The sequence below is a fragment of the Bubalus bubalis genome, chromosome 2, assembly GCF_019923935.1.
Source record: "Bubalus bubalis isolate 160015118507 breed Murrah chromosome 2, NDDB_SH_1, whole genome shotgun sequence".
Lineage (NCBI taxonomy): Eukaryota > Metazoa > Chordata > Mammalia > Artiodactyla > Bovidae > Bubalus > Bubalus bubalis.
Genome location: NC_059158.1, coordinates 20,984,730 through 21,010,357, shown reverse-complemented (window position 1 = coordinate 21,010,357; position 25,628 = coordinate 20,984,730). Strand labels below are relative to the sequence as shown.

General features: G+C 41.1%; 5 non-coding genes across 5 annotated transcripts; 4 read left to right on the top strand and 1 right to left on the bottom strand.

Annotated features, from left to right (window-relative positions):
* Positions 1-2,550: 2,550 nt before the first annotated feature.
* On the bottom strand, positions 2,551-2,644 carry TRNAI-UAU. The gene is made up of 2 exons: positions 2,607-2,644; positions 2,551-2,586 (listed from the first exon to the last, which is right to left on the bottom strand). It is a non-coding gene; the product is annotated as a tRNA-Ile (tRNA).
* Positions 2,645-15,111: 12,467 nt separating this feature from the next.
* TRNAR-ACG lies at positions 15,112-15,184 on the top strand. Its single transcript has one exon. It is a non-coding gene; the product is annotated as a tRNA-Arg (tRNA).
* A 4,020-nt stretch (positions 15,185-19,204) lies between these two features.
* TRNAM-CAU lies at positions 19,205-19,277 on the top strand. Its single transcript has one exon. It is a non-coding gene; the product is annotated as a tRNA-Met (tRNA).
* A 2,380-nt stretch (positions 19,278-21,657) lies between these two features.
* Positions 21,658-21,730, top strand: TRNAA-AGC. Its single transcript has one exon. It is a non-coding gene; the product is annotated as a tRNA-Ala (tRNA).
* Positions 21,731-23,212: 1,482 nt separating this feature from the next.
* TRNAM-CAU lies at positions 23,213-23,285 on the top strand. The gene has a single exon. It is a non-coding gene; the product is annotated as a tRNA-Met (tRNA).
* The last annotated feature ends 2,343 nt before the right edge of the window (positions 23,286-25,628 follow it).

Below are 25,628 nucleotides of genomic sequence, written 5' to 3'. Positions count from 1 at the left end.
TCTTTTTTTTTTTTTTTTTTTTTTCTGTTAGGTTGCTTACCATTCTACAGCACCCAAGACAGGGGCACAGTGCTGGAGAACAAATTCAGGGCAAGTGATGACATTTAATGAGGAAAACAAGAAGTCTGTGGGAAAAAAATTCCTTGTGGAATTTATTTTCTTCTCTGTAATCATAAAAGCTTTTAAGGATTAGAACTGAAACCTAAGTGGAGTCTTGATAGAATCATATAAACTTTAAGCTGATATTTATTTTTCATCATTTTTTGACTACATTATGCTCTGACTACATTTTTCTTTTTATTCAAAAAATGCATTTGAAAATATATATTAGTAGATTTACTTTGTTTTCTATGCACTATGGTCTGAATATTTGTGCCCCTCTAAAATTCATATGTTGAAAATGCAATGATCAGGGCGATGGTATTAGGAGGCAGGGGCTTTGGGAGATGATTAGCTAATGAGGGCAATGTCTTCATTTAAAAAAAAACAACCCAGAATACAACTGATTCATTTTGCTGGTTCACCTCTGGGAAGTTATTTTCAGTTCAATTCAGTTCAATTGCTCAGTCGTGTCTGACTCTTTGTGACCCCCATGGACTGCAGCACGCCAGGCTTCCCTATCCATCACCAACTCCTGGAGCTTTCTCAAACTCATGTCCAATGAGTCGGTGATGCCATCCAACCATCTCATCCTCTGTCATCCCCTTCTCCCACTTTCAGTCTTTCCCAGCATCAGGGTCTTTTCCAATGAGTCAGTTCTTCGAATCAGGTGGCCAAAGTTATTGGAGTTTCAGCTTTAGCATCAGTCATTCCAATGAATATTCAGGACTGATTTCCTTTAGGATGGACTGGTTTGATCTCCTTGCTGTCCAAGGGGCTCTCAAGAGTCTTCTATTGCACCACAGTTCAAAAGCATCAATTCTTCAGTACTTAGCTTTCTTTATAGTCCAACTCTCATATCCATACATGACTACTGGAAAAACCACAGCTTTGACTAGACGGGTCTTTGTTGGCAAAGTAATGTCTCTGCTTTTTAATATGCTGTCTAGGTTGGTCATGACTTTTCTTCCAAGGAGCAAGCATCTTTTAATTTCATGGCTGCAGTCACCATCTGCACTAATTTTGGAGCCCAAGAAAATAAAGTCTGTCACTGTTTCCATTGTTTCCCCATCTATTTCCCATGAAGTGATGGGACCAGACGCCATGATCTTAGTTTTCTGAGTGTTGAGCTTGAAGTCAACTTTTTCACTCCCCTTTTTCACTTTCATCAAAAGGTTCTTTAGTTCTTCTTCACTTTTTGCCATAAGGGTGGTGTCATGTGCATATCTGAGGTTATTGATATTTCTCCCAGCAATCTTGATTCCAGCTTGTGTTTCTTCCAGTCCAGCGTTTCTCATGATGTACTCTGCATATAAGTTAAATAAGCAGGGTGACAATATACAGCCTTGACGGACTCCTTTCCCAATTTGGAACCAGTCTGTTGTTCCATGTCCAGTTCTAAATGTTGCTTCTTGACCTGCATACAGACTTCTCAGGAGGCAGGTGAGGTGGTCTGGTATTCCCATCTCTTTAAGAATTTTCCACAGTTTGTTGTGATCCACACAGTCAAAGGCTTTGGTGTAGTCCATAAAGCAGAAGTAGATGTTTTTCTGGAACTCTTTTGCTGACCCAACGGATGTTGACAATTTGATCTCTGGTTCCTCTGCCTTTTCTAAATCCAGCTTGAATATCTGAAAGTTCTCGGTTCGCGTCCTGTTGAAGCCTGGCTTGGAAATTTTTGAGCATCGCTTTGCTAACGTGTGAGATGAGTGCAACGGTGCGGTAATTTGAGCATTCTTTGGCATTGCCTTTCTTTGGGATTGGAATGAAAACTGACCTTTTCCAGTCCTGTGGCCACTGCTGAGTTTTCCAAATGTGCTGGCATATTGAGTGCTGCACTTTCACAGCAACGTCTTTCGGATTTGAAATAGCTCAACTGGAATTTCTTCACCTCTGCTAGCTTTATGCAATAGTGATACTTCGTAATGCTCACTTGACTTCTCATTCCAGGCTGTCTGGCTCTAGGTTAGTGATCACAAGTTAGTTAGCGATTTCTAAGTACCCGCGAGAGGATATCTGAAGAATGAGGGTTACAAGACCAAAGGTGGGGGCGGATGTTCTTTATTAGAAATCAGCTTACAAGACAAGGGGGCTTTCCTTGTGGCAATCCGCCTGCGATGCGGGAGACCTGGGTTCGATCCCTGGGTTGGGAAGACCCCCTGGAGAAGGGAAAGACTCCCCACTCGAGTCTCTGGCCTAGAGAATTCCATGGACTACAGTCCTTGGTGTCGCAGAATCGAACACGACTGAGTGACTTTCACTTTACAAGACAAGGTGGGGGATAAAGAATTACAGAAGCTAGCCCACTGCAGCACAACAAAGTCTTTGCTTGGTTCTAACAGTGCTAAGGGACAGGTAAGAATAAACTCTATAGGACAAACTCAAACACATCAAAGATGGTGTAGTAGGAAAAGAAAGCGGAAAGGCGTGTCAGAGATGTTGGCAAAACAGTGCTCCAGGTGAGGATCGAACTCACAACCTCGGCATCACTCGCACACATACTGCTGTATAAGTACCGCGCGCTAACCGATTGCGCCACTGGAGCTGTTGCGTCTCGCTTCCGGTCACTCATTACACGGCCTATGCACCCCAGTCCCTGCATCTCCGCCACCATCGTCTCTGAGTCCTGCAACTGCATCCTGAGCACAAAGATAAAAGTTCAGCTGCAGACCCCACCCAGCCACCAATCCTGAAGGGCAAAGGGTGCTCTGCTAGCGGAAACGAGGGTGGATACTTTGAACACAACTGCGAAAAGTGCAGACACTCCGGAGACTGACTGCCTCTAGCATTCCGAGGAGGACATTCGGGGGGCTGAGTGGGCTGGCGAGTCTTCTGCTGCTGCGTGGATCCCGGAGTCCTTCCTTTTTCCTCTCTCCGGGATGCTTTTCCTTGGGGCGTCAGAAGTTTTCCTTTCTGAGCCTGGGGAGGGGGTGAAGGTGGGAGGACCACGAAGCCGTTGCAGGCTATCTCAAAGTGTGTGAGCATTCAGAATTCCTGTGGGCTTCCAGGGCACGTTTACCTAGTTCTCTTTAGTTAGGTGGCAATCTTCTTTCACGAGTTGGAAGACAGTTTATCCCCAAGGTATACCTCTTGTTAATATTTGGATAACTGAAGAATACAGTATTTGACTCTAAAACGTGTTTGTACCATCAGCCAGCTGTGACCCAGTTGACTTTTAAATGTTATAATCCAAGTATATAGTTTCAAGCAATGATAACTCATTCTAGCCTGTGTGCTGCTAGATTTTAAATTTTGGCAAGAAAACAAACCACTTGGTATGTAAATTTTTATACTGTCCTGCACTGGAGAAGGAAATGGCAACCCACTCCAGTGTTCTTGCCTGGAGAATCCCAGGGACAGGGGAGCCTGGTGGGCTGCCGTCTATGGGGGTCTCAGAGAGTCGGACACGACTGAAGTGACTTAGCAAGATTCTTTAAAGCTGTCTCATCTTACTTTTTAAAGTTAGCTTTCTAAATAAGCTAATAGGGATCTCCATGGAGCAATACTTAATATCAAATTTTAGTATGATGTTTAAAGATGGAGCGAAGGATTCAATTTCCAATAGTAACTATGATGATGGTTTGAAGTAGAATTTATAGAGGAATTCTTTTTTTTTAAGTACTTTTACATTTACTTTCTCAATGTAGTTATATAGCAATCCTACAGAGGTAGATTTTTTTATTGAAGTAATATATAAATGATATTCTCTAATCACTTACTGTGATTAAAAAAAGAATAAGTATAAATGAACAAAACAGTCAATCTCTTGTGGAGTTTATATGTAAGAAACCCAGAAAAGTCATACAATTTAAAAAATGTATTAGTGAACACACTTGAATATAATAGAGAGCAGACAGCATTTTCACTCATGTGAGCAGATTGTTTACTAAAGAAAAAGAAATTAGCTTCTAGCCCTATAGGTGACTGAGATGTCAAATTTCTATTTGTAAACTTATGGAAATTTTCAAACATAATGAAGTTGACATAATTAGGTAATGAACTCACATGTAATTGATTTTACAATCATCAATATTTTACTAATTTTGTTCCCTCTATGTTTTCACTACTATTTTTGTTGGGGGGTCAGGGGTAGGTGATTGAAGGTGGGAGTGGAAGTATTTTAAAGTAAAACCTATATCATCTCACCCTAACTTCTTCAGTCTGTACGTCTTAGAGATAAGAATTATTTTTATTTTATTCCACTTTTCCTTTTTTTAATGTACATGCAATATCTTTATCACATTCAGCAAATTTGGCAGTAATCTCTTACTAAAAGAAGTGACTTGGCCAAAAAGTAAGTGGCAAAACTAAGATTTGAATCCAGGTTCTCTTCCCTTGGGGCTTCCCAGGTGACTAAGATGGTAAAGAATCTGCATGTAATGTGGGAGACCTGGGTTTGACCCCGTGTTACCCACTCCAGTATTCTTGCTGGGGAATTCCATGGATAGAAAAGCCTGGTAGACTATAGTCCATGGTGTCAGGAAGAGTTGAATATGACTAAGCGATTATACTTTTCTCTGGCTCTATCTTCTGGTACTTGATTTCTTTTCCAAGCCATTTTAAACAAAGAGTTGTCTTATTTAAGGGAGTGTGTGCTTTCAAGTGAATGTGGAATAATTAACAATTTTTAAAAATATTTAGACCGAGAGGTTGTCTATAAGGGAGAGAGTAAATGACAACTGTTTAGAGTAAACAATTTGCTTGCTAAATATATTTATAGTTTCCCTTTATTCCTTTTCTGACATTAACAGAAATCTGTTTACCCATCTACTTTGTTTTCTGGGGTCAGTTCAAAGCTCAGGATAAAATATGGCACTCTTCTCAATGGGGCCTTCTACCAACATTGAGACTTAAAGATATTGTCTTGCAATAACTAGTTTTCCTAGGTCTCAGGGCTGGATTTCCACATGCATATGATTGTCTAACACAAGCTGGAATCAAGATTGCCGGGAGAAATATCAATAACCTCAGATATGCAGATGACACCACCCTTATGGCAGAAGGTGAAGAGGAACTCAAAAGCCTCTTGATGAAAGTGAAAGTGGAGAGTGAAAAAGTTGGCTTAAAGCTCAACATTCAGAAAACGAAGATCATGGCATCTGGTCCCATCACTTCATGGGAAATAGATGGGGAAACAGTGGAAACAGTGTCAGACTTTATTTTTCTGGGCTCCAAAATCACTGCAGATGGTGACTGCAGCCATGAAATTAAAAGACGCTTACTCCTTGGAAGGAAAGTTATGACCAACCTAGATAGCATATTCAAAAGCAGAGACATTACTTTGCCAACAAAGGTCCGTCTAGTCAAGGCTATGGTTTTTCCTGTGGTCATGTACGGATGTGAGAGTTGGAGTGTGAAGAAAGCTGAGCACCAAAGAATTGATGCTTTTGAACTGTGGTGTTGGAGAAGACTCTTGAGAGTCCTTGGACTGCAAGGAGATCCAACCAGTCCATTCTGAAGGAGATCAGCCCTGGGATTTCTTTGGAAGGAATGATGCTAAAGCTGAAACTCCAGTACTTTGGCCACCTCATGCAACAAGTTGACTCATTGGAAAAGACTCTGATGCTGGGAGGGACTGGGGGCAAGAGGAGAAGGGGACGACAGAGGATGAGATGGCTGGATGGCATCACTGACTCAATGGACGTGAGTCTGAGTGAACTCCGGGAGTTGGTGATGGACAGGGAGGCCTGGCGTGCTGCGATTCATGGGATCACAAAGAATCTGACACGACTGAGCGACTGATCTGATCTGATCTGATCTGATGATTGTCTAAAGCAATCTTCACTTTGTTTCCTCTGATTTCACGAATAATCCTTCTTTTTTCAACCAATAGCATTATCATGCTATCTTCTTTTAATAGTTCTACTGATTGACACATAAACCTATAATTCTAAGCTGGAAATATATTACTGTTGCACACTCTAACATCTTAGTTTATTCTAGAAATATATAGTGCACATACAACAAAAATTCAACTGAGAGAAACTGACATACCAACCCCCTGTCCTAAAGATGATCCTTTTGTTCCTAGATAAGTCATTCATTCAACAAATATTTACTTAACACCTGCCTTGTGCCAGAATCCATAAGTGAATAGAATAGACAAAATCTCTGCCTTCCCAGAGCTTACATTTAAGAAAATTTTAAACAAAGGTTCTTAGCAGCCTTCTGTTTTGTCTCACTTTAATTTATCCATTTATTTGTTAATTCATTTATCAAAAACACACAGAGTGTCCATCATTGCCAAGTAGTATGTTAGACAACAAGGTTGAGATTAGAAAGTATTTCATATCTTAATATCATTCGGGTGAAGGAATTGAAGAGTGTAGTGTGAAACATTGTACCCTTAACACAAAACTGGTTTCCACTTACATCTTTCAATTATTTCCCTGATTATTCTGTTTTCTCTCTATCAGGCATTCTTTAATCTTGTGCAGAGATATAGTATTCCTGCCAACTCCATATTAGAAGTCAGAACTAAGGGCACAAGCCATAATTTCTGAGGCATGCGTGTACCAAAGAAAACAAAGACATTGTTGAGTGGATGGGTGGGAAATGGCATATTTTTTTAAAAAACAGGGCCAGCAGGATAGGATCTCATATTTCTGTTGGGATGTAGACTTCACATACTTATGATGTCACTAAACATTTCTGCCAATGAGGAGACAGGAAGGGACCACAAGGTTCTACTCTTGAAGAGAAGGCTAGGATGGGCCTCAGTGTTAAAAAGTACTATAGAAAACAAAATGTAATCAAAAGATGAAAACTGAAACAGAAATTTTAAAAGAAGAAATAAGAGAAAAGGTAAACTCGGATCTTTAACAGTAAGAGAAGAGGGGAAAGGGGCTGTGATTTGAGGGGAGTGATGATGGAGGGCAATGTTGAGACTGCAGAGCATAGGAAAATTTTTACTTCTCTTGACATTACTAGGGAATGTATTTGGTGTGCACATTTTTTTTTCCTTTCTGTTAACAGATCACTGAGATCCTGCTACATGTAAAGCACTATGCTAAATGTAATGGAAAATTAAGAATTCAGGGCTATTGTTCTCCAGGGACTTCTAGTGTAGATGGTGAGACACAATACCCAGAAACCCAGGAAAAGCATAGTAACAAAACAGAGTTGTGGATGGTTGTGTCCAGGTGGTTTAGACATGATAAATAGAAAAAAGGAGAAAGATCTCAGTTCTTGCTGCTGAGGGACATAGGGTCAGTCTGTGACCTGGGGAAGATTAGGTTAAGAGATGAGAAGGGGAGTTCTGCAAGCCTGATTATGAAAGGCAAGGCGGTTAGACTTACATGGGCTTGTATGGGTGTTTCATAATGGAGAGAAATCCCAAAGTAACTGAAGGCATCTGACTCATTTGCCTCCCCCTGCCCTTTTTTTCAGTCAGCACCCTTTTGTGTGAAATGTGGGATAGTTAAACCATACCGAGTTCTTATCCTCATCTGCAGTTTCACTGGTTCTGCCCTTCTGTGGTGGGCCTTCAACCTCTCAACCTGGGTGAAGATAGAAAACTCAAACCAATCCCTATTCAGTGCTCTCTTTGCAATATGCAGTGGTGAAATCAAATGTTGGGTTCTACCATCAAAATCAAGTAAGTTCTGGCCTTGAAAAGGAGGGCCCTGCTTCAACCCTGTCCCTTCCCAGAAGTTTCAACCTCCTTTTTCTGCCCCAGCATACCCGAAGGAAGCAATTATAAGCCCACCAGTAACAGTGGCTCATTTCAGAATGAGCCAGGGGACCAGGCCTCTCAAGGGATACCAGCCCAACTAGAATCACTATTTTAGATCTTTTGGCAGCTTACTTCTCCCTCCATCCCTAAGCTTCCCACCAATTGCCATTGATTCCTACCTTAAAGTCTCTGCACTGCTTCTTTAGTATTCTGGGGATTCAGACTCAGAAGGAAGGGGGCCCTAGAGGGAGCTCCTGGCCTTTCTCCCCTCTCCCTCCCTAATTCAGACTACTACATATTTGGTCAAATTTTCATGATCAGCGCCCTTCTTCTCTCCTTCTTCCTGAGCTTTATACTCCTGGCCTTCCCGCATTCCCTTCCTGATACCCGGAAACAGTACTTCATCTTCACAACCACCTTCTTCATCATAGGTAAGGGATGAAACGCAGAGTCATTCTGGTTCTGGGCTGGGGTGGTAGTCCATTGGGCATAACCTCTTAGAAACTGTTGAGGGATTGTTAAGGGCAAAGGTAATACAATGACAACAAATGGAATGACAACAAAAGGAAAGAAATATAGAGTATGGGGAGTTAAAGCAACAACTTAAGTCTTGGAAATTAGTCCTAAGGCCATAGATTAAACTAACCAGACGGGTTGTTGTTCACTCCTCCCTTCCTTTTTTTTTCTGCATAACAGGTATCTGTGTGTTCCTTGCACTACTACTGCATTATCTGTATATTTTGAAAACAACTAACATGTATAAGGACGTGAAAATCACCTTTCTCTACCCTTCTTTCCTCCTTATATTCAGCACCATACTGTTTTTCTTATGCGGTGAGTGTTCTTAGGGCTTAGGGATTTTGTGGGGATAGGTACTGAATTCAGAACAATTATATTTATGGTGTCTCAAGTCTCAAGTATTTCACTTGAGTACTGCTAATTTTCAGACATGGATTTGGTGCAATGATATCTCATTTGCTCATTGCAGTTCCTCCTACTCTACAGTGTTAGAATGTTGCCTTTATAGAAGACATAGAATCCATTTCTCCTGTACATACTATAAGAAACATGTCTTGGAGATTGAGAGAGAAATTGTAAGAAAGATTGTAGTAGAGTAAAGGGTGGGTGGGTGAAGATTGGTATTGACAGATTGGTACTTTTGGTCCTAGACCATACTGTCATTTGTTAATCCTGTTTAAAAACTAAATTTCATAGTAAATATCAAGTTATAGTCATTTTCATCTGCAACATGATCACTCTTTCCTCAGGAATTCTCTGCTTGTGCAGCACCCATCATTGTTGGCTTCAGTGTGTCCTAGTGCAACCAATCCAAGTGAAACCCATGCAAATATCAGTGGGCAGTGGGAACTCAGTCACAGAAAGGATACCGGGTGGAGATGGCTAGCCTAACGTCAGTGATGGTGAAAAGGCTAATTTCTGAAGAAAAATCATATCTACCCTGTAATTCAAGACTTCACAGCTGTGCACACACTCTTGTTTAATTACTAAGGCTAGAAAGAATTGACTTGTTACAAATCATTATTCAGATATGGATTAAGATTCCAGGAACTCAGCTCTTTCACTAAAGAGAAGACACAGTTGGGATGTGGGGATGGCTGAGTGTGTTTGGCTCTGGGGACTTGAAGCAAAAAAACTTTGCCTCACCTTGAAGATTCCTTAGGCACCCACTTCCCAACCCTCTCACGGGTATTCCTGGTCTCCTGGAAACAGATTTTTTTTTTTTTAAACAGTAACAAAACTCTTTCTCCTGTGAAGCCTTAGTTTTGATAAAAAAAAAAAAAATTATCCCTGAGGAATTTTATGAGTGGAATCTTGTAACTATTGTATTGTTCAGGCCTTTTATATTGTTCAGACCTGTATGTTGTTGCATGTAACAAAACCTTATCCAAACTACCTCAACAACAACATAAAATGAATATATTGGAAGAGATGCAGAGGTGGCTCATAGACTCACAGAAAGTTCTGATATAATTAGGTTTACATGAGAGATGTTGGGACTGGAATTGGAACTCGTTTCCTTCAAGATACTTTTTCCCCCACTATTTACTAAAGATTAGTGGAATTTCCTGATCCATAAATACTAAAGTCCACAGATCCACTATCCTAAATTCCATTTGTTCGTCACTCTCAATGAATCATCAAAGCCTGTCACTTCCACCTCAACCAAACCTCCGTTCCCCTCTCTGAGCCCTACTCACACCTAGTTATCTGGACCAGGCCTTAGTTATTCCTGCCCAGACCATGGTGTCTCTACACGTGGCCTCTCCCTGCACTTCGGTCTACCTCTACGAATACTGCCCAATTTGATCTTCCTCAAACACAGAGCTGAGAATGTTCTCCTTGAAGACCTATTTCACCTTCTTCTGTCTTCAGAATATATTTCTTATCTTGATTATCTTGATAAATAAAGGTATTTACAAATTGGCACCAACCTACCTTTTGAAACGTTTTAATTTTTTTATTGTGATGCATCTCATACATGTCACATAAGCAAAAAATATCAAAATATGTACAGTTGGAAGAATAAGAAATGAACCACCATATCTAGAAAAAAATAATATTGCTGCTATATTAGAAGCCTTTAGTGTGCTCCAACAAGCTGTCTTTACAGCCACTTTTCCTGCTCCTCCAGTTCCTCTTCCTTATGCCAATTAAAACTGTAGTTCTACCTCAAGAAACTGCTTTCCTCAAACAGACCTTTTGTAACTTCTCCTCATACAAATACTGAATACTCTGGCTTTTTATTTCCTCCTTCTTTACAAGGTCAAATTTGTTTCTCCTTCAAAATTAAAGTCAAATGTGATAGCAAGAAAAACTTCTCCTGACTTCCCCTCCAGAGTTAATTGCTGTACTTCCATTCTGCTGGGAAGTCCATGGTGACTCAGTAAAGAAACTGCCTGTGATACAGGAGACCCAGTTTCCAGCCCTGAATTGGGAAGATCCCCTTGAGGAGGAAATGGCAACCCACTCCAGTGTTCTTGCCTGGAGAATCCCATGGACAGAGGAGCCTGGTGAGCAACAGTGCATAGGATCACAAAGACTTGGACACAACTGCGTGATTAACACTTTCAGGCTGCTGGCACATTTTTTTATTTCTGGAGTAGCACTTCTCCTGTTGTAATTATGAATTTAGATTTGTCTCTCTGACTTGATGTTAGTTCTTTGAGGAATTCAGATTAATCTTTACCTTTGAATCCTCCAGTTTCACAGTCTGCTTTGTAAATGAATATTCAGTAAATGCTTCTAGAGTTATTAAGATTAAGCTTTAGAATATTGGGAACAGTTGGACATTACTATTAAGGATGGTTTTTATTGACAGCCTAAATAATTGTCAGGACTTGACCTGCTTTATGTAATTTAATCTCACCACAAACCTGCAAATTAACTATCATCTCCATTTTGTAGATAAATTAATGGGGTGACTGAAAAGTTAAGTGATTGGTACAAATTCACATATTCTAGTAAAGGGTAGAGTCTTTCTCTAAAGCCTGCTCTCATTTTTCCATATCAAGTTTCTTCTACATGAACAGTAATAAGAATAGAAAATAAATAAGAACCTGCTGTGTAGCACAGGGAATTCTACTCAGTACTCTGCAATGGAATATATGGGAAAAGCATCTTAAAAAAAAAAGTAGATTTTTAAACATATATAACATTCATTTTGCGTACACCAAAAACAAACACAACATTGTAAATCAATGATATTCCAATAAATATTAAAAAGAAAAAACTTTAAACATACAAAAAAACAGTAAATTTTAGGACAGAAAGTGTTCAACTACACTTATGCTGGAAAGGAACAGATTGTGATGAAGAAATAAATTTAAAATGTCAACTGTTAAAGAAGCTGCAAAAATAAACCTGGGGATCAGTGAGCGTTATATCTCTTATAGACAAATTTAGGTAGCATAAATTACTGATTTCCAGAGTTAGGAATTTAAAACTCCTGCCCTGCTCTGGAGCTGTTTAAAGTTGAACTTCAGATCTCTACACTATTATACACTTGTTAGCCTCTGACACTTTAAATTCAGAAACTGTAGTGTTATTTTACCATGCAGTCATGCTAAGATCTGTGACGTATGGTATTATTAATAACCACACTTATACAATTCTGATGTATAAGTCAATATGTCATCATGAGAGACTTTTGAGAGTCCCTTGGACTATAAAGAGATCAAACTAGTCTATCCTAAAGGAAATAAACCCTGAATATTCATTGGAAGGATTGATGCTGAAGCTGACGCTCCAGCATCAATTTGGCCATTTGATGCGAAGAGCCAACTCATTGGAAAAGACCTTTATGCTGGAAAAGATTGAAGGAAAAAGGAGAAGAGGGCTGTGGAGCGTGAGATGGTTAGAGAGCATCAGTGATTCAAAGGACATGATCTTGAGCAAACTCCAGGTGATAATGAAGGACAGGGAAGCCTGGCATGCTGCAGTCCATGGGGGTCACAGAGTCAGACACGACTTAGCAACTGAACAGCAACATGTAATCATGTACAATGAATGTACTTGTACTAAATACAAATACTGAATATAAGCTGTATATCAGATGCTTTTTGTAATGGTTAGCTCTGGAAGTTTATGTCTAATATTGATGCTGACAACAGTGGCCTTGGCAGCAACAAGGGTTCAGTTAGTCTTTCCCCAAGAGGGTGTTAAAGTATTAGGTAAAAAAAAAAAGAAACCATGCTGTTCAAGTAAGGTATGAAAATAAATCACAGAAATGTGGGAGAGAGAGAGTGAAAGGCAGAAGTCTCCAGTCAGTGGTTTGGACAGGACCTGCAGTTTGCCTTGAACTCCCAGGTTTTGGTACCAAATGATCTCAGAGGGAGAGCAGTGAGCAGTCCTGAAAAGAGATCTTAGTTTCCTGCCCAGAAAGTAAACCTGGGGAACCTGGATGAAAACTGAAAGTTCTAACCACTAGACCACTAGGAAAGTGGTCTAGAAGCAAAGTGGCCCTGGCTCTCACTCCTGTTTGAAAGCAAGAGTGTTTCAAGGAGGCAAAAACTGTAAAAACAGGTCCAAAGTTTATTATTAGAGACACAGCACAATGTATGGGAGAGCACACAGGAAAACAGCTTCTACCTAACTAGCTTAGCTAGAAGACTAACTAACAGTAGATAGAAAACTAGCTTCTATCTCACTCAGAAGCTAGGCAGAGATACACACCCAGAGAGGAGTGCAGGCATCCTGAGTGTGGAGGAGCTCAGTAAGGAGGTGATGTAAACCACTTATATAGGACAGTCCTTCTGGGTCTTCGTTACCTTTGGCCAATTATCTTGCTCCTTTCTTCACATCTGACTGGTCCATGGATCCTCTCCAAGATGTGTGCACAACATTTTTCTAAGGTGGATCCCACCACAGAAGCCTATGAGTAGGTGTCCACAGTTACTATGAAATGGGGCCCACTTTCTTTTTGACCCCCAAGAAGCCCTTCCTGCATGTGTATAGACAAGGAAGTCTTCCTTGACCTTAGGAGCGGGCAGCTTATCTCTTTAGCAGAGCTCAACTTTTAGCTTTGTCCTTGGAGTGTCTGGGTGAGAACAAAGGCTCTGTTTTATTCCACTTGACAAACACCAAGTGCCTGGACCAGAGGCCCACTGTCTCCTACCTCAATGTGAGTTAATAAGGTAAGGAATGGAGGTCTTGAACATGCTAAAAAATGCCTACTTCATTTTATTTCAAATATGGGGATGGTATAGGGTACAGCAACTAATATTGCTTGTTTGTTCCACCACCAGTCACCAACAACAGAGCCCCTATTCCTCCTCTCGAACAGAAACATGATTTCATTCACATAACCTTTTCTATACTGCCTTGGCTTTGCAGGAGGTAGACCCTATCTCAGTTGCAGAGGCAGAGTTATGATTGATCTAACTGATCACAGTGGTCACATTCTTGGCAATACTTGGATTAGGTAAGAATATGTGATACAAATCTAGCCAATGTGAGGGGGAAATCCACTGAGGAATGTATAACAGAAGTTCTTAACAAGAGATACTATAAAGAAGTCTGCTTATTTTCCTGGAGTTTATCTTGATATTGTGAGAGTCAGAGGTACTACAAGGAAACCAGCTGGTGTATGAGATCTATATAGTGAGAATGACATAATGCAAAGACTCGATCATTCAAAAAGTCTTGGTTCTGAATAACATCATAGAGTTGTTATTAATGAGGCTCATAGCCTCCCTACCTTCTTGACTTGTCATGTATGATAGTAAATCCATCGTAAGTCAGTTGAATGCTGTCGTTCGAATAATTGTAGAGCTATTACTGAAAGTGTCCTTTATAGGGGAGGAATCTTTGGGCTAGATGTCTTATAGTTCTGTGAGAATTGTGTTCTAAGCCCTCCTGATCACTGGCATTATGAAAAACTCGAAACAAGCTACATAAATGATATTAAAAATATTGGTCTGATGAGCCCTTGGTTCACTAAGTTTTTTCATTGCTATCAGCAGACTCTGCATTCTCTTCACTTAGAAGGCCTACTTCTCAGCCACTAGCTCCAGCCCAGTCCTACTGTCTGATTGTCACTGGCTTCAGACTTAATGGACACATGCCCAGCCTCCACCCCTGAGTACATAAACAGACATCATGAGCCTCAAAGCATATTCAGGAAACTAGAATTCGGCTGCTGTACATAGCATGCCTTTGCTCTTCCATTTAAACATCTGGGTTGAGATAGCATGGAATCACAGACTCGTGATGCCTACCTGTACCATAAACTGTTTTCCTGATGTTTACAGGCATTTTTATCAACTCTTCATTCATGCATGCAGACTTTTAATGTAAAATTAGTCATTGTAGATACGGAGCATGCTGGCCTTAAGAAATATACAATTGAGTGGAGACAACCACTGAGCAAACAGCTGTTCACAAGAGTGTGATAAATGCCGAAATGAGGAGTGGGCTCTGCACCCTAGGCGAACAAGGAAAGAGCACGATCCAAACGGGGGGAAGAATTAAGAACTCGATTAGGTTTGCGAATATTTCTGTTATTTTGTTTGTTTACTCTGGTCCCTATTTCCCGGTTTCCTTCCGTTCTCATTAGCAAAGTCCTAAGAACTCCATCATTTGCTCCTTCCAGGCCCTTCACCAGGAGGTCAAGGACTTTAGGCTGGCAGGTTATTGCTATAATGAGGCTTCAAAGTAGAGCGTAAATCTTTATATCGTCTCATCTGGGAAAGTAGAGGGCAGACAAATCAAAAGAAGAGCGAGCGTACATCGGCTACATCCAGAAATTTCATGATAAGAAAGTGCAAAAACATCTTAAAGGCTAATTAATGATGGTTTAAAGAGCACCCACACCGATAGGGCCAGTGGCGCAATGGATAACGCGTCTGACTACGGATCAGAAGATTCCAGGTTCGACTCCTGGCTGGCTCGAGGTCTCCTCTCCCCTCTTTAGGGGGATGGTAGGGTGGTGTGTTTTTACAACCCACCTGAGACTCTCAGTATGAAGAAGTCCTCTTAAAACCTTTATTGTTACGATCACCACAAAGAATGGAGGGAAGATGACCGGGGCGGGGCTAGAAAAGATACACAAAAGAGTAAGACAGTAATCTTGCACATCAACTATTATCTTTTGTACTATCGCCTGTTGCATGGAAAACTCTACCTTTTGAGAACGCTTGCCTCTTGAGAATATAGTGCTCTCTAGAGAACAGAATCTTCGACGAATCCTGCTAAATTTCTCCAGCGTTCAGCTGTCCGAGTCCACACCGAAACAAGCAACAGCGATGTCATAAACAACAAAGAAGAGAACCGTAAGTAGGGAAGGCAGAACGCGTGGGAATCAGCGGTCAGGTCTTAGAAGAACCTCGAGTGAGGAAAAGCACTTCGTAAGCGTTCAGATCTTCACACAGTAAACAGGGACGATGTGGATCTTGTATCTATCAAGGATTGGGAGATGCGAATGGGGTCTGCTGGGAGGAGCTGCCAGCATGTTTCCCTGCCCTGCAGGTGTCTGCAGAACATCAACCCAATACCGCGCTTTAAACGCATCAAGCGCAGTCCGGGGTCGGCGACTCAAAGTTGAGAAGTCCCTGCGGTCGCTGCCCTCGAGAAGTGACTCCTCGTGAGGGTCGAGGACGCTCAAGCAGCCGGGTCAGCTAACAGAAGGGCAGTAAATGGACGAATTTTTCTATCCTTGTCTACTGAGATCCATGCTGAAAGAGCCCTGGAGGCGGCTGAAGGAATTCGAGGACAGACAAAAAGAGAAACGAAAACAAAGAAGAGAAAGAGAGTGGGAAGAATGGCTCCTTTCATCCTGGCTGCGTTGTGGCCTTTTAGGATACTGTAGATCAAACTTTTTCTTTTAAAGCCTGGAATAGGAGGTACATTTCTAGAGTCAAAAGACAGATACCACCAATCCCACTGCCCAGGTTGCTGAGCCAAAGTGTGCTGGGCAGGAGGAAAGTCTTGAAGAATTTGCATTCTCATTCCCTTCCTGCTTTCATACTCATCAGTACCGACCCCTCCCTCTGCCGAGCCACCCGTTGTAGTTATGCTTCACTCTGTTCAGGGGACTTCTAACAAGGTAATAGCTATCTTGATTAACCAGGTTACTAACCAAGTTGTTGTATCCAAACGCTCCGGGAGGCAAACTCATTCAGAAGGACAGCGTGAATAGTGGAGTGCAGTTTATTACATCGGCGGGTCCAAGGCAGAGTTTCCTCTTTAGCCAGGGACCCCTACCGATTTTTGTTACAACCTTTTTTACCTAAAGTGTACGTGCCCAAGCCCACATCCCCAAATTTCTTAAGTCTGCTCTGGAAAATGTTAGAGATACAATCAGGTTACAGCCATAATTCACAATCTGAAGGTCACCTAGTCATGCAGAGTAGTCCGCATCAATGGGCACTGCAAAGATTATAGAGGTAATTGATTATATAGCGGTTTATTACACTCTTCCTGGCTCCAGGGAGTCTAGGTGCGAGCTCTGCCTGGTTGGGTGTTTGTCCCTTGGTGGTGGTGGGCGGGGGGCGGGGGGGGGGCGGGGACCGGGGTGGGGGGACGGGGAAGGGGGGAGGGGGGAGTGGGCGGGGAGGGAGCTGCCCTGGCCATTTGGTATGTTGTCTCCCTGGTTACCAGATAAGTAGTCCAAAGTTCATTGAGAGGGCAAGATGGAGTTCCTTTCCTTCTAAAAATGGAGTCAGTCCAGTCAGGGCAACCTGCTCCTTTCCTTCTTCAAGGTAATGGAGTTAACAGCAGGCTGTAACCAAGCTGTGAGAAAACTAACACCCTAATCAGATCTCTCAAGTGTTTTCCAGAAAGCTGAATAATAAACCACATTCCAGTATATTTTCCCCTCCTTCAAATTCATTAGGAAGACTTTATCATCTCTTTATTATTAGCCTGAAACTTTGGTAACTATGAAACTTGACAGCAGGAAAGTTCAAATGTCATCTGCTCAGTCTGATGACCTCAGCTAAAATGCAACCTACCCTGTTATCCCCATAGCCCTCACTGTTTCTAGACCCACTTCCTGCTTTATTTGTCTCCGTAGGGCCTGAATGACAGTTGTTGATGGAAAACCAAATTTCCTCTTCCTCCTCTCCCAGACAGTCATGTTGATCAAAGGCAAACAAATAAATACATGCATTCAGCCCCTCTGCTCCTGGATTCTTATCCAAATCCCAGTTTCTATTCCAGCCATTTTTCATAAAGGTAAATATTTTAATTCTCCTGAAGTTTGTATTAACTTCTGATTGCAGTCCCAAACCTGCTATTTGTAAAAGGAAGCATAGGTTATCTTAACATTTCTGTTGATTTGACTTCCCTTTCTTCTCAAAACAAGTCAATTCGATTGACATTCTGTACACACAAAAAATAAATTCATATTGAACCCCCACATTAGTATCTTCAGAATGGTAAAGGAAAGCTTCACTGATCACCCTACTGGATGAGGTTGTTGCATTCAACTTCAAAATTAACACCAAATTCCTCCTCCAGAGACAGACACCAGCCTCACCATGTTCCCCCTAACTCTTGTTCGTTAAAAAAAAAATTTAGCATCTGAGATCTTCCCTCAACTTCAAAGAGCAAATTTAATCAGAGAAGTGAGAATATGCAGAAACAAAGGAAAGCGGTCAAACAAGACAATAGTTTAGCCATAAAATAGAGCCGTGAGCCTTTAGTTTCTCCTCAAGGGCTGTGGTTAATATTATGAGCCATATCCTTGAATAATTTTGCAGATACGAAAACTCCTATCAGATGAAAAAGTTGACTGCATGCTGACCAATAGTTTGTAGATCTCAGACTGGTTGGAGGCAAAAACTGACAATTGTTACCCAAAATATTACCTTGTTACCTCACCATCAGCCAATCAAAGAGTTGCACACTGCTCCTAATGCACCCTGAGACAGTCTCCTTCACACTATCACACTGTCACACTGTCCTGGGCTCAGTCGCATCTGACTTTTCAGGACCCCATGGATGGTAGCCCGCCAGGCTCCTCTGTCCATGGGATTTCCCAGCAAGAATACTGAAGTGGATTGCCATTTCCTACTCTACAGGATCTTCCCCACCCAGGGATCAAACCTGGGTCTCTTGCATCTCCTGCATTGGCAGGTGGATTCTTTACCACTGAGCCACCTGGGAAGCCCTTGATTATACACCCTGAGACAGTCACCCTCACATTGTCTTTAAAAATCCTGCCTTGAAAGACTTTGGGGTATCTGAATCTTTTGAGCTGGTTCTCCTTGCTTGGCACCCTGCAATAAATCCTTCACCTTCCTTCATCACAACCTGATGGCAGCAGACTGGCTTTGCTGCTCTGGGGCCAGCAGCCCACAGTTTGGTTTAGTAAACTATGATAAATAGTTTTGTTGCCAAAACTCAATTAGACTACATGAAATAATCTCCATAAATCTCTTAGCATAATTAATATCATATAAAGTTGAAAAAAAAGGAAGACTTTTTAAAATTAAGTTCAGTGTATGTTTTTGTCAGGAAGAATGTCTCCAGTCACATAGATGCAAGTGGAGATATAAAGATAGAGAAGTATGGACTATAGACAAATTTGAGGGAAACTGATTCAGTCAGTAAGAGAAATAATATTAATTGAGCACCTTCTATGTTTCTTCAACAAAGATCATGAAAGATGTAAGATCGGTTGAGGGCAGGAAACACAATGTCTTTCGAACACAAGACCAGCAAAAGACAGACACGATGAATTGTCCTTATTGCTGAAGTATAGATGGTCTTGTCTTAGGTTGAATACTGGAAAGGCATGGACTCTACCTTTCATAAATATGGACTCCTACCCATGTAGCATTGACTTAAACATTGTGATTTTCAAATAACATAGAGTAGATGCTTTAAAAGCTGAAAACAGATGAAGTAGACATGCCTGGAAAATGCTGTTTCATATTTTAATTTCAATGTACAGACATTAAGTTGTCTGCCCTCTTAGCGCAGCTGGTAGCGCGTCAGTCTCATAATCTGAAGGTCCTGAGTTCAAACCTCAGAGAGGGCAGGCCCTCACTTTTTTCACAGTTGGTCTGGTGAAAAGCCAAGTTGAAAGAAAAGAAAATGTGTGTAATCTGCGCTTAAGGAAATCAATACAAAAGAAAACTAGCAAATGCTGCCAGATAAGCATTGGATGCTGCTGCTGCTGCTGCTAAGTCGCTTCAGCTGTGTTCAACTCTGTGCTACCCCATAGATGGCAGCCCACCAGGCTCCTCTGTCCAAGGGATTCTCTAGGCAAGAATATTGGAGTGGGTTGCCATTTCCTTCTCCAAATCATTGGGTGGATGTTCCAATATTCAATATTCACTCAAGAAAATGGAATCAATTGTCTGGTTTGTTGCACCTCTCAGCAGTTTGAGTGAAATGGACAAGAAATTTAGATTACACCAGAAAACAAAAGCTATACTATATTTTTGATCTTCCTCTCCTCCTGGTGGAAGAAGCAAGGGAAGTTTTCTCTTCCAAATTCATGCTCTAAAGATTGTCCAACCACAGTTAAGACATGGGGAAAGGTAAAATCATTTATTTTTTAAATTATGTAACAAATATTTCTTGTTAATGCACTGTTCTGGGTGCAGTTGAGAATTTGGGGCTCTCCCACTCATTGTGTATGTCTCTATAAAAACAACTGTGATTGTTACAAGATTTTGGAAATAAGGCATACATATAGGAGGAGACAGTGGGGTAGCTTTTGTAGATCTAACCTATAGATCTGGGGTAGTTTCTGTAGATCTAATCTGCACCACATTCTAGAAAGTGTCCTGAAAGTTTATTGATTTTATGCAAGTCGTTTGATTAACCTTGCAAATAACCCAAATATCATCACTCCCATTTGAAAGATGGAATTGAATTTCAGGGAAGTTGAATCATTTTTCTCAAGTCTGTTAGCTCTAAGGAGCAAAACCAGACATGAAAAGCTGGTTGTTTGTTTGTTTTCTATATGAAAAGATGTGAGCTTGTCTTTTAATTTAAGGTATAGTCTCATAGGTCTATAAGGAATACCAGTTCCTCCCTTCACACATTCATAGAACAAATTTTTAAATGAGTGTATTTATTTTTCCACTCATCAGACACTAAATCAAAATCACTTCTGTGTCTGCCACCCAGGTTCCAGACTTCTAAGTGTCCTTGACTACTTCTTCTCACTCAAATCTCTACATCTAGTGTCTTGACACATACTTAGATATTGTAGATCCTTCCTACACAACTCTCCAGAATCTTTCTCTTTCTTCTCATGCATCTATGCCTTGATCTATTCTATGCTTATGGAGAAAGTATTCTGTGCCAGACAGTGTCTTGGACTGAAGATGCAGAAAGACTCATGCTACTGCTAATCTCAGAAGCTAAAAGAATAAACCTCAATCCCTTAATATAACTTCTTTTTCATTCTCCTTAATTCCAGTTTCCCCATTTCCTACCTATATGGCATTCAAAATTAAAAATTTATCATAAAATGTTACCTTGATTATGTAAGCTGTCTGCATGGGATTTTTTTCAAGTGTTCTTAAGCCTCCAGTTTTCTCGCCAGTGTATCTTCATGTGTCCAGGCTTTTCAACCACTGTTTCCCTTCATGTCTATTTTGTACACACAAACGCACATACACCCACTCCAATTGAACAGGTATATTTCTGAACACAGGAATCCCTACCTCCATGCCTTTTCCTTCCATCCTGTGTTCACTCTACATCTACTTCCTACAATGTCCATGCATTTTTCCTTTTCTCTATATCTCACCTCTAATTTCTGATGGCTTTTGCATGTAATAGTATGTACTTCTTTTTTGTTCTTGCATATAGCGTAAATAAGTAACTTCTCAAGACCTGCCTCAGCAAGAATCCCATAAATATTCCAGAAATAAAGCAATGTGTAAGTTTCTGTAGTGTAGTGGTTATCATGCTTGCCTAACATGCTGGAGGCCCTTGGTTCAAAACTAAGCAGAAAAAATTGCTCCCTTGTACCTTATACCATCTGGGAAAACTCAGCCCTCTGCCTCCCCTAAAGGGAACCAGTGATCATCTCATTTCTGTTGCTTTGCTGTTTTAGTTTCATGTTTAAGAAACAGATAGATTATCAATCTGAGATAGTCCGGCTGCATTAGCCCACTGTTCTGGGTGAGTCCTCCCAAATGGGATGTGGTCCCTTCTGTTGGAAAAATCTGAAATTCATAGTTTTTTGGCCAGATTTTGTCACAGTGACTTTCTTTTTTCCTTGGCAGAGGAATAGGTACCAACTGCTCTCTGGCCTTGGAGGATCCTTGAGAAGACGGACCCTTAGTCCAGCTTGAAGACCTTGACATTTCCTGAAGTTCTGGCAGCCTGGAAGAATGAATAATGACGTGGATACAGTCCACTGAAAAATGGAAGGAAAAAAAATGCATGCTGGATGTGGGGAATTAGCTCAAGTGGTAGAGCGCTCGCTTAGCATGTGAGAGGTAGTGGGATCGATGCCCACATTCTCCAGTTTTTACTCTTTCAGCTGAGGAACTGTAAATCTTCCAAATTGTAGAAAGAAAGGAAAAAATTAGACACTTTGGACTCTTCCCTGGGCAAGGGCAAAACAGGACAGGCCTGGCTCTATTGGCCTTCAGTATGTACATCTATCATTAATGATAAATCTAGTAGATAAGAAAAATCAACAAACACGTTGAAAAAATAAACACCACCATACATCAATGGATCGAACTGACCTTATATAGCAAAATTACATTTAAGTTCTACCAAAGAGTTGAGGGAAAAGCAAGATCATATCAAAAATAAAAAATCAAGAATGGTCAGATTGAAGCAATGGGACATTGTGGAAACAAACATTTTTTTAAAGTATTATTTAGTTGTAAGTGCCAGGGAAGACTGAAAGTAGTGAAACCAGAAGAAGATTGTCTCTTGTCAATATACATACTAGCTCCAGAGGTTTGGGTGGTCAGATTTCTTCTGAATCAACTGGGCCTACTGCAGTGCCAAGCACAGAGCAGCTCCCCAATGAATATGTCCTGACTGAATGGAAAGGAAGTGATAGATTTAACAGAGTTTCACAAGAGTAATAGTATTTGCCAGGACAGTTAATGTGGATTTTGAAGGTGGAGAATGAGCCAAAATTGACTTGGAAGCCTAAGTCCAGAACACCAGCACAGAAGATGTTAGGAATTAGAGTTTAGATGAATGAGTTATTTTGGAGAACAGACAGTGAGACCCTCAGCTGCAGCAGAAAAATAAAATCACAATTTGGAATTTAAAATCTGTTTCTCAATCCATGCTTTGCTACTTAGCAGCTCTGGGACCTTAACTTTTCTGAGTCTCCATTATATCTGAAAAATGTAAATTACGATGCATACTTCTGTTGCTGAAATTCAATTTGAATGTATGAAATCATCTCCATAAATCCCTTAGTATGATTTTAAGGCTGAAATAAATGAGAAGGTTTTGAATTAAGTTCAGTTTGTTTTTTTGTAAGGAGAATATCTCCAGGCATGTAGAGGCAACTGGAGACATAGAGTGAGATAAAGAAGTATGGAGTGCAGACAAATTTGAGGAGTATTAATTCACTTAGTCAGTCAGTGAACTATTAATAGTATTAACTGGGTACTTCTTAGGTTTCTTTTAAATATAAGGTATCAAGGAAAGTGTAAGAGTGACTGAGGTCTCTGAAGGAGACAACAGGCAGATCATTAGACCACAAGAGGGAAAAAGAGCAGCAAAAAACCAGTACAATTGTTACTGGACCAGTACAAATGGTACTGCAGGCCAGAGGGTCCAGTTGTTGGGTATATGTTGGAAAGGTGTGGACTCCACCATTCCTGGATGTGGAACCCTTCAAGTGCAGCACTGGCTTAAATGGAATGATTTATAAGTAGCATGGTTACATTCTTTAAAAGTTGGAAACTGCTGGACATGACTGGAAAGTACTATTTTGTGTTTTACCTTCAATGACAGAAATTGTGATCATCTGCCCTCTTAGCGCAGTAGGCAGCGCGTCAGTCTCATAATCTGAAGGTCCTGAGTTCGAGCCTCAGAGAGGGCAAGTGTTTTATACTTGTTCAGCTCTGATGGGCAAGGCAAGTCAGAGCTCAAGGCCACCCCCACTCCGGACCTGCCTGAGCGTCTACCCCAAAACCAGAATCTGTCTGTTTTACTATTTTATGACTTTCACCAACTCCTTTGACATTCACGGGGGGCTATCCCCGATCACTTTTCTCTGTAGGAAAATCAATTTAGAACTTTAGTTAATAAGTCTCCAGGGTATAATAAGGTGTGTTCCAATTCAAATCCCTCAGAAAGCTTTCTAACCTGCCTGACAGGTTTCTGGACTCTTGCAGATACGCGTGTGATTGTTCACAGCCTCCCAACCACGAGAGGCATGGGAAACTTAAGATATTCTAACAATGCAGAGCCTCTCGGGGAGTTAGAAATTGTTAAAATAGAACTAATAGAGGAATTGTTTGTTGAGCTAATGCCTGCTGCCAAGTTTCCATATCCCTTACCCACCGTGTCCCTGGGAGTGTATTGATTAATATAGTTGGCATATAGAAATATAAGTAGAAGCCTTAATGTTAATAATAACCCTAGACCCTTGACCTAATAAATTCTTCCCTTGATTATCCCCCACTGCACCTTTGCCCTATAGGAATGCAACTCTAGTGCTTTCAGGGAGTGGCACCAAACTTTAAGAAAAATCACCTCTGGAGAAAATAAGTTTTTCTGGTTGACTAACCTTTATCAGAAGTAAAATGTTAGCAGGTCTCCTAACCAGAAGATGATGTAAATCACCTAAAGTCTTTGTATCTGATAAGTTTGCAGAAAAAAAGCCTCGTTTCAATAAGGGTCAAGGACTGCTGACCTTGCATGACTTTGCACCCCCTATTACCTTCTATGTACAACTTAGGGTATAAAAGCTCCTTTTGAAAATAAAGCTACGGACTTTGCTCATCAAGCTTGGTCTCCCCGTGTCGTTCTTTCTCTTTCCGTTTCCTTTTCAGGCTGATTCCCTGGAGCGCAGGGACCCTCTGCATTCACTTTCCTGCCTGGGCTTCTAAGACCCACTCCAGAAGGTGCCTAAGGTGAGGCACCTTCCGCGATTCAAGAGGGCGCCTGCAGCCTACGTGAACAGAGCAAGTCCCGTGCTGGAGTTTTATTGGCTTTCTGCGTAAACCAAGGAATATCAGCCTCTTTTCTCTCCTCTATTTTCTTAACTGCAAAATTCTTTCCTTATCTCTTTCTCTATCCTTAATCGCCAACGCCGTCCTCCTGAGGGAATCCCTGGATCCAACCGGGGCTGGACCCCGGTAGCTCAGCCTGACTCTTTGCGACCCCATAGACAGTGGCACTCCAGGCTTCCCTGTCCTTCACCATCTCCCAGGCTTCCCTGTCTTTCACCATCTCCTGGAGCTTGCTCAAACTCATGTCTATTGAGTTGGTGATGCCATCCAACCATCTCATCCTCTATTGTTCCCTTCTCCTCCTGCCTTCAATCTTTCCCAGCATCAGGATCTTTTCCAATGAGTCAGTATTTCACATCAGGTGGCCAAAGTATTAGAGTTTCAGCTTCAGCATCAGTCCTTCCAGTGAATATTCAGGACTGATTTCCTTTAGAATTGACTAGTTTGATCTCCTTGCAGCCCAAGGGACTCTCAAGAGTCCTCTCCAAAACCACAGTTCAAAAGCATCAATTTTTTGGCGCTCAGCTTTCTTTATGGTCCAACTCTCACATCCATACATGACTACTGGAAAAACCATACCTTTGACTAGACAGACTTTGTCAACAAAGCAGTGTCTCTGCTTTTTAATATTCTGTCTAGGTTTGCCATAGTTTTTCTTCCGTGGAGCAAGCGTCTTTTAATTTTGTGGCTGCAGTCACCACCTGCAGTGATTTTGGAGCCCAAGAAAATAAAGTCTCTCACTGTGTCCATTGTTTCTCCATCTAGTTTTCCATGAAGTGATGGAACCAGATGCCATGATCTTCATTTTTTTAATCTTGAGTTTTAAACCAGCTTTTTCACTTTCCTCTTTCACCCTTATCAAGAAGCTCTTTAGTTCCTCTTCACTTTCTGCCGTAAGGGTGGTTTCATCTGCATATCTGAGATTACTGATATTTCTCCCAGCAATCTTGACTCAAGCTCGAGCTTCATCCAGCCTGGCATTTTGCATGATGTACTCTGCATATAAGTTAAATAAGCAAGGTGACAATACAAAGCCTTGATGTATTCCTTCCCCAATTTGGAACCAGTCTGTTGTTCCATGTCCAGTTCTAGCCATTGCTTCTTCACCTGCATACAGGTTTCTCAGGAAGTAGGTAAGGTGGTCTTCCCATCTCTCTAAGAATTTTCCACAGTTTGTTGTGATCCACACAGTTAATGGCGTAGTCAGT